Raw genomic sequence first — 6,490 nt, forward strand, 5'->3', positions numbered from 1 at the left:
AGGTACACAATTTATAATAATAAATTATATTTATGAAGTAGGATCATATTAAATTATATTTAGGAAGTAGGACCTGCTCTGGATTTGTCTTCAGACTTCCCTGTGTGAAGGAACCTTGAAATAAACAATTTCCACTCTGGCAAGCACCTGGTTTAAAACAAAGGTGAAGCCAATGAATGAAATAGTCAAAACACCTGATTCCTTTTAGGAGGGAGGGAAGCAGTAAATAATGTTGCCTTAGAGCAATTTTTCCTTGTCATGCCTTTCCCCTTGCAGTTTGCTGTCACTAATCACTGTGAGCCAGACTGTGCATGTGGAAGAATCCTTCAGACAGAGTCAGTGAGGTTACTCATGTGAGTAATTTGGAAAGCACTCAATCAGGGCAATCAAGCCCTGTGGTATTAGACTCATTTTGGCTATAAATTCCCCAAGCAAGGGCTTTTATTCTTGTCGGTAAAACAGTGGCTGCAATTCTGGTGCAGTGCTTTTTTTATTTAGTTCTTTTTTCCTCCCCACAACTTCTCATTTCCTCTCACCTTTTTCTTCACATACACACACACACAGAGACTCAGAGAAGCAGCAGCTTTGACAAGCAGTGCTAACATGCCTCCCTGCTCTGAGCAATTCCTTTGGGCGATTTAGCAGTGTCATTCTGGCTCTCAGCATTTCTTTCAAGTCAGGAGCCTCACTGCTTATAGCAGCTTGGGAAAGGGAGAGCCCAGGTGCAAAGGCAGGAAAAAAGTTCCATCGGTGGCTGGCAGCAACAGGAGAGTCTGGTTGTGCTGGTGAGTCAGCTCCACTCTCTCCACTTGCTTATTCCAGCCACATACAGGCAAGTGCAGGCAGGGAAAATTCCTAGCTTTGATTGTGAGGAAAGGGCTTGCTTATGCCACCACAATAAACTCTGTTTTCCCAGAATGAAATCTCACAAGGCGTAATTGCCAAAATCCTAGGACAAAATACTTGTGCTTAACCCCTGACACATCTTGTTCTTTTCACTGGGAGAAAAGTAGTCATTTATGGTTTGGTGTTTTGGTTTTTTTGAGTTTTGTTTTGTTTTTTAAATTCAGTTACCAGCCTTGATGTGCCTAAAATGGGAATAATGACAGAGAATACAATATCTCCTGTCTGCACTGCTAGCTGTACACTTGCATATAAATAGCACTTTTGTTTCATGGGTTGGAGTAGAGGCTGAAGAGACATACTGACAGTGCAGCAGCTCTTTTCCTTTGTAGCGAATCTAATAGGCCTGCAGTATGAAAAATGCTATTTATGCTTTGCTTTTAGGCTGAAACTCACTCTGTGCAGAGGTCTAGTGGAGGGCAGAGGCCCCACTTTATATCCTGCTGAGCCTTCAGAGAGGCTTTCCATGTTCCCCTACAGGAACAGACAGTTTTGCATTCTGTTCGTGGGTAAAGGCATGTAAATAATACCTTTATGACTCAGGTATGTCTTGAAATATGCAACCTGATGGCAGACAGTTCTGCTTTATTGTGCAGATATTTGTTCTGAACCACATGGCTTGTAAGTCATGAAATATTAATGGCCATGCAAATCTTCTCTTCTGTATCACAAGCTTTTCTGTGTTCCTGACCCTTGACTTCCTTTAATCTTCTCCTGGGTGTGTGGTCTGTTACTATTCTGAGATATCTTGTGAACAGGGGCAAAGTAATTACTTGATCCTTGCCTGCTGCAAGAATCTTTTTGAAAAGAAAATTGATAACTTCAGACACGCTTCCTCCTTGCATTAAGATCAGCCCCACCTGCTTGCTTCACAAGATTTCTCTTTTGGTGGCCTGAATGCAGACCTGCAGTGTTCAGTGCTATTGTCATGAGTGTGAAAAGAGCATTCTCGGATCTCCTAAGTTGTCATCTGCTCCTCCACAGATTAATTATAATTTTTGGTCAGATGTTTTCTCCCCTTCACTCTCACTCTCTTCCCCCTTACTGGTTTGTCCGAAGGCATCCTTATAAATATGCTGTTTTATTGTGACTTGTTACAGGAAAGCCAGATGATCTTTCAATGATCAGCTGTAGTGCCTTTTAGGTACAGGGTTATCTTAGCCATCTCCCTAATAATTGGAGGCTGAATTACTGCCTGAAGCACGATATTTTTTATTTTTTATTTTTTTTTAAGAACAAAGGCATGTATTCTTGGTAGAAATCTCTTTCTCCTCCTGTTTTCTAACATCCCAAACACTAAGAATAAGGATGTTACCAATGTGGAGAAATACGGAAATGCTCCTTAGCTCCCTAGCAAACGTAGGAGAGGTCGGTGGGTTGGTGCCATGCAGGTCTGACAACCAAAGGAGAAGGAGATGTGCAAGCAATACAGCTGGGGAAAGAGAAAACTAACCACGAAAATGTATTTCCCATATGGGAGCTATTTCAGTAAACCAGTGTGATGAAAGTACAGACATGAGTAGGTATTTGTACAAATGAGCTTGTAGTGACTGCCAAGAGCATGGTGAAACACAAGGGCAGTAATGACTGCACAGTTTAATACAAAGTTAATAAATGTTGACCTACAAGTTTTTGATTTCTGGAGCAATTTTGCCCAAGTTGCAGGAGTCAGCAATGCATCACCAAAAACGCTGCCTCTGAAATGGTGGGTTTATACAGATTAGGAGGTGGGGAAGACTAGCTAAGGTCAAAAAATTCATTATCAGAGCAGAGATAAAGGAACTGGGATACCCAGGTGTTTGTAACATGCCACTTTACAAGACCTGGGATGACACATAAGAGCCTTCCTGGGGCTCTGCTTTTCAGTCCTCAGTGTGTGCTATTTCTGAGGGTCAGGTGCCAGCCTGGTACGAATCCACAAAGCAAAGCAACCCACCTCACCTTTGATTTCATTCAGCAGCAGGTGTCTATGTGTCTTTGAGGACATAGATGTCTTTCTTTCACACTTAGAACTTTCTTTCCCTTGAAATGACTGTGGTGACTTCTGGGGCAGACCCACGGCTTGGCTCACACAAATGGCTGTTGTGAAGCAAAGTTATGCAGTGGCTTAAAGCCTGGCAGACTCCAGCTTGGGGACCACCCACACAGTGATTGTTCCCTGTGCAGGGAGCTGCAGTTCTCCCACAGGGTGGTGGAAAGCTGATGTGCCACCAGCTGGTGGGTGCTGTGGGAGTCATAGAGAAAGCAGATGGAGCAGAGAAGCCAGAGCATCCCTCCTGGCCCATCTGCAGCACCGTGGTGTCCCACCACAAGATGATTTATGAGCCTAAATGATGGTAATGAGCCCTGCTGCAGGTCTGGTTACCCTGTAGTCTGCAATGGTGACAATTGCTAATTCAGGTTTTGGAAGGAGGTGAGCTCTGATCAGCTGAAAGGAGCAATGAGTAATCCTTGTCTACCTGGCTTTGTATCCAAGCTGTGAGTCATTCTAATGAGCAATACTGAAAGTGCTGACCTGCCCATCTCATGCTTCCTCACTGAGACTCCAAGCTAACCTGCAGCCTTGGCGTGCCTCAGGGCTGCCTTTTGGGCAGAGGAGAACCTGGGACGCTGGTTTTACTGCGGACATTACCAGTGGAATAAATGCTGTTGTGGATGTGTGTGTGCCCAAACAATTGGCGCAAGCAATTAGGAAGCTTTCAGTGGGTTTTCCGTATTTGGCATTCCCTGCCAAAACTGCAGAATTGTTTTTGATTTAAAAAACATTTTCTTACCCCTCGCCATGAAGATTTCTGTCGCACATCACTCTCTCTTGTGCACACCAGCCTGGCCAGCTACAGCTGGGCCGGTGTGCAGCAACTGGGCAGAGCAGCACATGGCATTATTGCTGGCTTAGTCCAGCCCATGTCTCTGTGTTCCTGGGGACAGGACAAGCAGCCTCTCCTCTCCTCCCTGCTCTACACTGTGCCCACACTGCAGGGTGGGATGGTGCCTGTCCTCTCTCTTCAAAAGGCTGCTCCTTTTAGTGCTAAGTCCTCAATGTCCTCGCTTGGCTTTGAGCTCCATGTGTGGTTGGGGATGACAAGACCTGTTTGCCTCTAGTTTGAATGCAGGGCATGGTCTAGCTTGGCTGCATGTAGAAAACTGCACTGCTGGATGTTTCCAGCAGCTTCCCCTGAGTGCATGGCACTATTTAAAGTGAAAGCACTTTGATTTGGAAGAGGCAAGGATGAAGGTGAAGGCTAATAATGGAAGTTTATAAATGCAGCTGACATCCTAGCACCTTGTGTCTTTCATGCTGTCCTTCATTTACTTTCCTCTTTTGGTGCTCTGTTTTTCCCCCTGTGAGCAAAGTGTTGCTGAGAATAACTGGGATAGCTGAGTTTGATCCCTTTATGTGCCTATGGATATAGAGATTCAGTGTTATTTAACACTGAAATGTGTGAAATGATCCATGAGACCTCCAGGGTGAACTATGCTAAGGGGCAGACTTTCATAATCTGTGGATTATGCTCCATAATACATATATATTTTATAGAGTGTATATATGTATATATAGTTCATGACTAATGTGGAAACCCCTCTTAGTTAATAGCTTCTAGGAGAGACACAGCCACATAACATTCCTGTGTGGGTGGGTGGCTGTTGGCACCAGCAGTGGGATGCCTGACTAGTTCTGATCTGGGCTTCTCAGCTAGGCTCCTGCTCCTCGTCAGCTGCAGGACGTGGGCAGCAATAAGGGCAGTTCAGCCTAGATTGTAAGAGAAGTCTGATACAAACAAGAACTTTTCTCCTCCTCTGTTATCTGCCTGGGCTCTCCATGTAGGTGGCTTGGTTGGATGTGAGCTCTTCAGACAGCAAAACTTGTGTGAGGTGAATGTGACTCACGCTGAATGTCTCTTAAAGCCCACGACGGGTAAAGGTAGATGGTGAGATCCTGAGTCCTTTTCCACAGCCTTGAAATGGGACTGTCCCTCCTTTTTGTCTCTGAAGCTCCTCTATCCCTCGTCCCTCTGCTTTGCCAAGTTCACCTGGGAGGTGTACAACAATGTGCACACACAGCCAGCTGGTTTATGCTGAAACCTCATGTATTTCACAGATAGGCTGAGCTTCCCCCATGCAGCTCACTCATCGCCCTGCAGATCCCTAGGGCCTTCCTATTTCACAAGAACAGGAGGAGCTCCTCTGCCCCAAAATCCTCATCAAAAGGCACTTGCTCAGTGGTAGCGGAAGGCAAAACAGAATGAGTTCTGCAGCTGAACTCATATTCAAGGAATTATTTCAAGCAGTCTGTACATTCCTTCTACTTATAATTTATTATTAGCAGTCTGAGAGGAAGAAAAATAATTCATTAAACAATCAGCAAGGCATTCATAAGACATTATTGAGATCAGGTCTCAGGGAAACACATGAGCCTTCACAAATATTAAGTTTTATCTACTCTGTTAAGTCATTTTACATAGGAAAGTGAAACTTAATCCAGCTGCCCTGTCTCTGTAGCTGCTGCTCAAGGGGAAACAAATTCAGATCCACCATAATCTGACTAATAGGTTCAATATCGGCTCACTCTTATCAGAGGGAAAGGAGCAGCTTCATCTCAGTTTCTGCAGTCTGCTCCATGCTTATGTATTCCCTGGTGGTCAGATATCAGAGCAGACCTGTGGAGGAGTGCCCTTCTGGGGGCTGGAAATTAAAATGCCTTTCTGTGAGACCCTTCTCCCTTACTGCAGGCAGTTAGCAGGTGCTTTCCTTTCCAGATGGGAGTGTCTCGTACTTAAGAGAAAAGCTTTGAAAAAGTGCAATTTCTCCCATAGCTCAAATCTGTATTCTTGTTTTAGCCAGCATGGAAGCAGTAAGGCACTGCTCAGTCAAACAGCTGCTCAGGAAATCCCTGCTCTCCCTCCACTCTGGGACATCTGGTACCCTTGCCTCTAACCAATGCTACTACACTGTGGTAGGATGATTTGGTTTTGTTGAGAAGCTGAAGCTCGCCCACACCCTCGGTTGTCAGCCCCATACGTTTCTTTCTGAGCCTCTACCATTTGCTTGCGCTGTGCAGTGATGATCCTGTATGGGAAATGACTTAAAAAACATCATAAAGACATTCCTGGGAGCAGTGCAGCCTTCAAAGGAAAATTCTTGGGAAGCTGGAAATATGGTGGGAGGGAAAATATAATCTTTCTCTCATTTCAGATGAACTTCTGCCTTCCTTGAAATTCCTGTGAATTTCAAAGCCTTTGATAGTCATGAAACATCACAGGAGCCTTTATGCTAAGCAAAACGTGTGTGAAAGCAGTGCTGCTTCTGATCCCGCCAGGAGCTGCTGCATGCCCCGTTCCTCTTCCTTATGTTTGTCTTCCCCCAGCTGATGCAGTTGATTTGCATTTGTTTGGGTGGTCGTGGCTTTACTCTGCTCTGTTGGATGATGCCAGAGCAAAACCCACTACAGGACTTGCCTGCCTGGCCAGTGGCCGTCCCTGCTGCTGCCCTGTGGGAGAGCCTGGCTGATCCACAGGGATGGCTGCAGAGCCCTGGGGTGCCCTGCCTGCAGCAGAGTGCACGACTCAGTTTGGTTTGTCCCAGCCTC

This window comes from Pseudopodoces humilis, chromosome 3, assembly GCF_049639895.1.
Source record: "Pseudopodoces humilis isolate 2021_Gansu_Grassland_sample_001 chromosome 3, ASM4963989v1, whole genome shotgun sequence".
In the NCBI taxonomy this organism is placed as follows: domain Eukaryota; kingdom Metazoa; phylum Chordata; class Aves; order Passeriformes; family Paridae; genus Pseudopodoces; species Pseudopodoces humilis.